The sequence below is a fragment of the Hesperophylax consimilis genome, chromosome 14 (assembly GCF_061612785.1).
Source record: "Hesperophylax consimilis isolate HC1 chromosome 14, BYU_Hcon_1.0, whole genome shotgun sequence".
Lineage (NCBI taxonomy): Eukaryota > Metazoa > Arthropoda > Insecta > Trichoptera > Limnephilidae > Hesperophylax > Hesperophylax consimilis.
Window position 1 is genome coordinate 26,975,656 of NC_142849.1, and position 9,836 is coordinate 26,985,491.

General features: G+C 33.2%; 1 long non-coding RNA gene across 1 annotated transcript; it reads left to right on the forward strand.

Annotated features, from left to right (window-relative positions):
- Positions 1-236: 236 nt before the first annotated feature.
- LOC149418129 (uncharacterized) lies at positions 237-1,207 on the forward strand. The gene is made up of 3 exons (XR_016303130.1): positions 237-333; positions 421-492; positions 831-1,207. It is a non-coding gene; the product is annotated as an uncharacterized LOC149418129 (long non-coding RNA).
- Positions 1,208-9,836: the final 8,629 nt, after the last annotated feature.

Below are 9,836 nucleotides of genomic sequence, written 5' to 3' on the forward strand. Positions count from 1 at the left end.
CACAAAGTGATTGCTTTCTACAATAATATAATTAAGTTCAGTGATGTTATTTTTCATGTCGGAAGGAGGCCCTGAAGAAAATAATTTCTCTCAGAGCCTGTGTCATCTTTGAGAATGCTGTATAGAGGGTCTTTTTGAGGAGGAGGGAGTGAACCTGTCCTGAATGTCAACTGTACAATTTCTACCCAGAATTAACTTAATTGTACGTTTTTTGACTAACCGTACCTTGGTGTTCTATTTTCAATAAACTCTTTAATTATGTTTCAGATGTGAAATCTATACTCCGCTACAGAATGTTTTGCCCAAGTCTTGTAAAGATGCAAAGGCACGGAGGTAATAATAAAATCATTTGAGCCCTTTACTGTTATTTAAAAGGTCACTTGAAGTGCAGTTATAATCAATGATTTTATTTTTTTCTAGCTTCCACGAATAATCTGAAAAGGCATTATCTAAGGATTATACTCTTAAGGAGAATATAGAAAATGTAGAAAGGTGAAACGGATTTAAGATTTTCGATGAAATGATTGTGTTGTGAAATATTTATTTTGTTATTTATTACTTTATTTTTTTTTTACAGTTTTACCGTACGCGGTCTTGTTGTAGAGTGGTATATCTAACTGTCATGGAAAGTTTTTTTCTGAGCTTTAAGAGAAAGGTTTCTTAAAGATACTGGAGTTATTCTAGGGCTATGTTAGATTTTTAACATCGATCACCGTAATGCTTGCCTTCCTGAATAAATCTAATTTTATTTAATCATTAACGGCCAAGATATTTTTGACAATGGTGTGTTTTTATCTTTCTGTATTCCAATCATTTTGCTTTGCTTCTAGGGTTGTGCCCCAGTATTGCTTTTTGGAGACTGTAAACGGATCTCTCGGCATTTAATGAAACTGCAGCAGAACAAAGGCTGTTGCTATATTGACGTTCATGGTATGTTTTGCTCAGATTGACGATAAGGTTTCCAGATCCGCATTTCGCTCGAAGCATGTTTAGGGTAATAAGTTTATAGTTTAGGGTTCTTTCACCGTATTTATGGGAACATTTCAGAACCACCAATCTTTCATTTTGAGTGAATCTTGTGTTTGTGATTAAATTATATTTGACAATTTAAACAAATAATATTTAGAGAAGTTAAAAATGAAATTGAAAGTTCACTGAAAGCTTAAACTATTAAAAGTAGTAATTTCATAAAAATGTAAATAAATAGAGCCCCTTTCACATTTTAGAATGTAATTTTATGTTGCTTACATGTTTTATTACTCTTTATAATTATTGAATTGTTTAAATGAATAAATAAATACTTACAAAAAAGTCTTCTGATTTGTAAGTCCTCGGGAAGCACTAAGGATCTTTCTATCTATCTTTATAATATAATAAATTTGATGAGCATAAAAATGTAAACGTGTATATAATTGATATAAATGTACAAAAGTAGATATTACACGTGTATAAATATTATATTGCGCATATTATACAAGATGTCGGGGGTAAAGTGCACAAACTTCGGGAGGTGATTCTAATTGATAGTACAAGTAAAAAAGAAAAAAAAACTTTTTTTGGAATTCCAACGTTTTAAGATAGTTTTCGAGTAAAAAAGTTTAATTTTTTTAGAAAAAAAAACAATTTCTTCTACGGAAAATAAATTTTTGTGGAAAAAATTTGGAAATTCGAATAATTTCCATTTCATTTTTACTTCTTCTAGCATTTAGAATAACCTCCTGAAGTTTGAGCACTTTACCCCCGGACACCCTATAAAGATAACCATATAAGAAAAACCTTATTGATGTAAAAATATATTTATTGATTTTATAAAAGTTATAAATTACTTTTATAAAAGTGATAATAGTATTTTAGTATAGTAAAGTAATTTTTATACCTATTCAAATAACTTTCGTAAATGTTTTTTGTAAAATTAAAAAAAAAATAATAATTAATTAAATCCGTAATAAAACTCATATTTTGAGAACCATCTTCATTTCGACATCGTTATAATTCGCTCGGTGCTAACTAAAAATGGTTCTGTTTTTCTAAAATTGCAATAGATGTCGGTAATTTAATTTCGTTATTTAAATTATAATCCCCAAAATTATTCCTAATACGAATTCAGACACCTCTGTCGGATTCTTTTAACACTAAATATTGTTTATTTTGAGGGTGTTGCCCAAATCTAAATTCTTCACGCGGAAAGCGGGCCCTTAATTCAGAGGATAACAGTGCTGACTATGGGTCCCGAGGTACCCTTCCCGTTCATTTTATAGAACATCAATCTTGGCTTTCAGGTCCGTCATGGCCCCGTAATCCATTCGAGGATTGGCCTATGGCGAGGCCACCATCTATTCCAGTAAGTGAATTACCGAAAATTCAACCCCCGAAACCTACCGTTTTTAGTGTAGAATTAAAATCATCTTCTATTATAGCGATGTATTCCTCATTATCAAAATTAAAGAAAGTCATTGCTTGGATACTTAGGTTCAAAACAAATTGTCTATCTGACGTTTCCCAAACGGCGAAAAAGAGCCTGAATCATGCGGTACTTACTATTGAAGAACTTGACAATGCACTCATGAAGATGATTAAACTCGAACAGGAAGTCTTTTTTCACAACGATCTTATTCTATTAAGTTCTAATCAAATGTGTTCTTCTGGTCTTCAAAAATTGAAACCTTTGATTGACTACCATGGTATTTTCAGGGTGGGCGGTAGGCTAACAAATTCTGCACTTCCATCCGAAATCAAACATCCCATTTTACTACCTAAATCTAGTCATTTGACCAGGTTGTTAATTGATTACTATCACCGCGCATATCTTCATGTCGGACCGCGTACTCTCCAATTTCTTATTCAACGCAAATATTGGATTATGTCCGGTCGTACCGTCATTCGATCCCAGTTATCAAAATGTGTCACTTGCTACAAGTTTAGGGCCACCGCACATCCACCTATGATGGCGGATCTGCCATCCTTTCGTGTCCAACCTAGTCGTCCCTTCTCTCGTGTAGGCGTCGATTTCGGTGGACCTTTTCTGCTAAAGGATCATAAACGTCGTGGAGCCAAAACCACCAAGGCTTATTTATGCCTATTTATCTGCATGGCTACCAAGGCATTGCACCTTGAGGTCGTGTCAGATCTCTCCACTGATGCTTTCATCGCATCCTTAACCCGACTTACTAATCGACGGGGTTTGTGTTCCGAGGTCTACAGTGACTGCGGCACAAATTTTGTAGGAGCAAAACGATACCTAACTGGGGTATTCAAATATTTTCATTCTTCACCTCAACGTGAAGTAATTTCAGACTACCTTGCCCAAAAGGGCATTCTGTGGACATTTAATCCTCCCGCCAGTCCGCACTTTGGTGGGCTGTGGGAATCCGGAATCAAATCGGTAAAACATCATTTAGTAAGAGTTGTCGGTGATACTTCCCTAACATTTGAGGAGTTTACCACGCTTCTTACTACCATCGAAGCTATTCTTAATTCACGCCCTGTCTGCCCCTTATCGGTCGATCCAGAAAATGTCGATGCCCTTACACCCGGCCATTTTCTGATAGGAGGATTCCTTTTGGGACTTCCCGAATATGACCTGTCCGATACTGAGTCAAACCGATTAAGTCGTTGGCAACACATACAAAAGATGTCTCAGCACTTTTGGCGACGTTGGAATGTAGAGTACCTTAATACTCTACAACAACGTACAAAATGGTTGAACGACCGACCCAATTTAAAGATTGGCCAATTAGTGCTAGTCAAGGACGAACGACTTCCTCCCATGCGATGGACTTTAGGGCGAATTATCGCAGTTCATCCGGGGAAGGATGATATTGTTCGAGTTGCCACACTCAAAACAAATAAGGGCAGCCTTGTCCGTCCAGCGGTTAAATTATGTCCCTTGCCCATAGAATAACTCATTTTACTTCAATACTCAGCAACATTTTTATCATAGAGCCATAAGTACTAGGTTGCTCTATTAATATGTTTTTTTTTTTCATTTTTATAATTATTTTAATTTTTTTTGATAAATACACAGAGAATAGCCAATATGCTTGCGTCTCATAATAGTATTCTTTATTTTTTTGATTGATAACATAGTCCGTGACTATTTGTACCCAAAAGACAGCCGGTGTGCTTGCGTCTTCTAATTTTTATTATATTTTGATTGATCTCATATGCAGTACCGGGGCTATTTTTTGTTTGTTAATTTTGTTCCAAAATTAGGTGGGCGGAAATGTTGACGCAACAATCTTCCTTTAAAATTGTCCTTGATATTTTCCCATCCTATTACCTACAAGTACCTGTCATTATCCGACAATACCCACGTTTGTGTGACATTTACAACAATAAACTTAACTGTCAAATCAGTTTATTGATGAAGCCAGTGTGATGAACATCTCTTTGTGATCATCTCCTGTGAGTGAACCAACATCAACATCGTTGACGAACATAAAAGGGGTAAGTCGGATTCCTTCCTTATTCCCTGTTCACCATCTCTAACCATCGTTGTGTCAACTTCAAGTTCACAATTAATTTTACAGTCCATTCTTGATTCGCCTTGCGATTACACGCGTAAAACATTGAAAGTTATTGTAGAACCATGCAAAATGTGTAAAAATAACATAAAACCTCAAAATTTTTATAAAAACTGTTTTTATCTGTATAATCGTCGTATAAATAATATAAACCTGAAAAATTGTAGAATATCTTATTTTTGTGTTAAATTCTGGTAAAACATGAAAAATTGTCTAAAAAATTGTAAATCGTCGTAAAACACTGAGAGTTATTGAAAAACCATGCAAAATGTGTAAAAATGTAATAAAACCTCAAAAATTGTTCAAAAACCTTATAAATATGTTAAATCTTCCTTAAACCTCAAAAAATTTATAAAAACCGTATTTATGTAGATAATCGTCGTTAAACCTGAAAAATTGTAGAAAAACCTTATTTTTAGGTTAAATTGAGGCAAATCATGAAAAAATGTAAAAAAAACATTATTTCTGTGTTAAATTGTGACAAAACATGCAAAATTATCTAAAACATTGTAAATCGTCGTAAAACATAGAATTTTTTGAAAAACCATGCAAAATGTAATAAAACCTCAAAAATTGTACATAAACCTTATAAATGTGTTAAATCTTCCTTAAACCTCAAAAAATTTGTAAAAACCGTAAAAATGTAGATAGTATTGGTTAAAACCGAAAAATTTTAGAAAAAACTTATTTTTGTGTTAAATTGTGGCAAAAAATTAAAAATTATCTAAAACATCTTAAATCGTGGTAAAACACTGAAAGTTAATGAAAAGCCATGCAAAATGTGTAAAAAAGTAATAAAACCCTCAAAAATTGAAGAAAACCTAATGAATGTGTTAAATGTTCTTTAAACGTCAAAACTTTATAAAAACCGTATTTATCTGTATAATCGTCGTTAAACCTGAAAAATTGTAGAAAAACCTTAGTTTTCTGTTAAATTGTGGTAAAACATGAATATTTGGTAAAACATCGTTAATCGTCGTAAAACAATGAAAATTTTTGAAAAACTGTCTGAAAAATCGTTAACCGTCGCAAAACACTGAAGGTTTTTGAAAAACTATGAAAAAGGTGTAAAAACGTCATAAAACCTAAAAAATTGCAAAAAAAAACAAATTTTTGTGTATAATCGTCGTTTAACCTGAAAATTTATAGAAAATTCTTATTTCTGTGTTAAAACATGAAAAAATATAGAAAAACCTTGTTTTTGTGATAAATTGTGGCAAAACGTGAAAAGCTGTCTAAAAAATCATAAATCGTCGTAAAACACTGAATGTTTTTGAAAAACCATGAAAGATGTATAAAAACCTCATAAAACCTCAAAAATTGCAGAAAAAACGAATTTTTCTGAATAATCGTCGTTAAACCTGAAAAATTGTAAAAAATCCTGATTTTTGTGTTGAATTGAGTTTTAACATGGAAAAATGTAAAAAATCCTTAGTTTTGTGTTAAAACATGAAAAAATATAGAGAAACCTTGTTTTGGTGATAAATTGTGGCAAAACATGAAAAACTGTCTTAAAAATCGTTAACTGTCGTAAAACACTGAAGGTTTTTGAAAAACCATGAAAAAAGTTTAAAAATGTCATAAAACTCCGAAAAATTGCAAAAAAAACTAATTTTTGTGTATAATCGTCGTTTTACCTGTAAATTTATAGAAAATTCTTATTTCTGTGTTAAAACATGAAAAAATATAGAAAAACCTTGTTTTTGTGATAAATTGTGGCAAAACGTGAAAAGCTGTCTAAAACATCGTAAATCGTCGTAAAACACTGAATTTTTTTGAAAAACCATGAAAAATGTATAAAAACTTCATTAAACCTCAAAAATTGCAAAAAAAACGAATTTTTGTGAATAATCGTCGTTAAACCTGAAAAATTGTAGAAAATCCTTAGTGTTGTGTAAAAACATGAAGAAATATAGAAAATCCTTGTTTTTGTGATAAATTGTGGCATAACATGAAAAACTGTCTGAAAAATAGTTAACCGTCGTAAATCAATGCAGGTTTTTGAAAAACCATGAAAAATGTGTAAAAACGTCATAAAACCCCAAAAATTGCAAAAAAAACTAATTTTTGTGTATAATCGTCGTTATACCTGATAAATTATAGAAAATTCTTAATTCTGTGTTAAAACATGAAAAAATAAAGAAAAACCTTATGTTTTTGATAAATTGTGGCAAAACGTGAAAAACTGTCTAAAACATCGTAAATCGTCGTAAAACACTGAAAATTTTTGAAAAACCATGAAAAATGTGTAAAAACGTCATAATACCTCAAAAATTGCAAAAAAACTATATTTTGTGTATAATCGTCGTTATACCCGAAAAGTTTTAGAAAATTCTTATAACTGTGTTCAAACATGAAGAAATATAGAAAAACCTTTTTTTTGTGATAAATTGTGGCAAAACGTGAAAAACTGTCTAAAACTGTCTGACGAGAATTGTTTGGGGCTTGATGAAGTCTTCAAAATAACAGACGCATAGTTTTTGTTGCACAAAACTGCATTTGTACTTTATTTAATGTTACGAGTTAAAAAATATTCCCGACCCGGGTAAAACGCTTTTAATAACGGTCAGTTGACCATAATGACTGACTGTTACTATTTTTTGGAGAGAAGAAGTGAGAAATCCACTCGGCGAGGCTTTTTATAACCTAATCAAATAACACACACTGACAAGCTAATTATCAAAACAAAACACTGTCAAAGAAAGGCCAATTGGTAATTAAAACACCTGTTTTATCTATAGGCCCTAGTTTTACTTCTGACCGCTAGGTGCTAGGCAGGAGCCTGTAAAATAACTGGTTGTGAACTCAGCTAATAGCTTGTACATTTTTAACATATTGCCACCGCCGAGATAAAATAAAACTTGTGTTTTTTTTTGATATCAATACAAAAAACTTTCAACAAATATTAAAATAGTTCATTAAAACTAAACTACCTAAACCTGAAGGGATCGGGAATATAACTTACAACAATCAAAAATATAATAACCCTCATACAAATACATAATCCGTAAAATTAATCACATTATTCCATAAAATTAATAAACCCATAACCTATTAAATCATAAAATTGATAAATTTAATAACATTTACACATATAGATCACTTAATTAACTAATATTCTAGCTCCCGTATAGAGCAGTTCAAAAACTGAAGCCTGTTTTTTTTATATGAGATCATATTTGACTCTTTTTTTTTTTTTAGAACACAAAAACACTGTAATCACTGCACTGTGTAGACCGTTCACTCTGAATTCGGTCCAGTGGTGATCATCCTGTCAAGGGTGGTACATGTTAACTCAGGGGGTTGAGTCTCATATTAAAGGTGCCCTGTCCTGGTAGGCAGCGAATACCCCTGGTCCTTGTTGACTGGAAGCCCCAGTGGCTTCTGGATATAAGGTCGGTTAACCACAGCGATGCTCTATGGTCAGTAGTCCTGTGTGGTCGCATAGGTTCAGCCCTGGTTACATTAGGCTGTGACCTTGGGAAGGTCTGTAGTTTTCCTGGTCGGGAGATGCAGATCCTGGTTTGATTCTATTGGCATCAAACATATTTTTGTGATAGGTCGCACAAAAATGCCTTGGGACGTCTTGAGGGTAACCACCCTCACTACGCCATCAGGTCCTGGATGAGTTGCTGTTATGCGCGCCATCCTCCATAATGCAGGAGGCAGATTGTCCTCCTTCAAGATGACCAGATCGTCCTTTTTTATGACTTCTTGGCTGCTGGCCTGCCATTTGGTCCGTTTTTGTAGTTCAGCAAGGTAATCTCGTTTCCATCTACACCAGAAAGTTTGAATTAAGGCATTTAATTTTTGATATTGGCTTAGTCTGTTCTCTGGTAGCTCGCGGACGTCTAATTCAGGGATGATAGAAGCCTCAGTGCCCATAAGGAAGTGGTTGGGGGTGAGGGGGAGTAGGTCGTTGACGTCATCAGACAAGGAAGTTAAAGGACGGGAGTTGAAACAAGCCTCTATCTGACAAAGTAAGGTATATTATAATTCAAACTGTAATGGATTATTTTTGGTAATTCTATATAAATGAAACTTAGTAGATTTAACCGCAGCTTCCCACAACCCACCGTGATTTGGCGCCCTAGGAGGAATGAAATTCCAAGCTATGTCTTTATCTGCTAAAAACCTATGAATTTTGTCATTGTTCTGCTTAAGACTGGCATACAAATCTTGAATCTTGTTGGAAGCTCCTCTGAAGCTAGTTGAATTGTCAGAAAATATTTTTTCAGGTTGACCCCGCCAGGCGATAAATCTCTTTAAGCAATTAAAAAAAGTATCGCTTGACAAATCCGTTACAAGTTCTAAATGAACAGCTTTAGTAGAAAAACAAACAAATATGCAAAGATACGATTTGATAAGTGGAGACTTCCTCAGCGCTCCACTCTTCATGTCAATAGGTCCAGCATAATCAAGCCCTGTCACCGCAAATGGTCGACTGGGAGTGATTCTTTCAACAGGTAAGTTTCCCATAATCTGCTGGCAAACTCGAGGTTGGTATCTAAAACATATAATACAGTTATGTAAGACTCGTTTAACAGTATTTTTTCCTAGTATGGGCCAGTATTTCAAGCGTATTTCCACTAACAGCGCTTGTGGCCCGGCATGTAAATTTTTTATTTTTATTTATTTATTTATTTATCAAAAGAAAGTACATATTACATATTGGATGCTTTGCCTGTCCAACTAGGAAAGTTTCCCGTTCTAGGACAGACAAATTGACATGTTTAGTTCATATTATTACTGAAATGTACATAATTACATAAAAAAAACCAAAAAAAAGTTTCATTTTTCTCTGAAACTAAGTTGTGTAATAAAGAAAATGTATATAATAAATATAAGTACACATACTTTTGTGAGAAGTAGAAAAAATTAATCTGGTAGCATATATTATAACCGGATTTACCGAATTAACCTGGTAACATAAAATATTAAAATTTACAGAGTATGAGGTAAGCGCATGAGGTATGCACATAATGATAATGTCTTATGATTAATTCGGTTAATTTATGTGTAGGTGATAATATTACAGGTTGCCTTTGTTGATGTGATAAGTATGTAGCTAGTTTTAGTCTACCATTTGCACAAATTAAACCATCTAATAAACAAGGATTGAGGGCTTTCAATCTACTATTTTTGTTTACCATCCTGTGATTTTTCAAGTCCTTTAATTCTCTTTTAAAGGAATGTTCTTGAGATGATTTCAGCAGATATTTTAAGGCTGCTTCTAGTTCGGTGACAGTTATATTGCCTCCGATTTTATCTTTAGGATTCATTAAAAAATTTTTTTCCAAACCTTTGAATCTT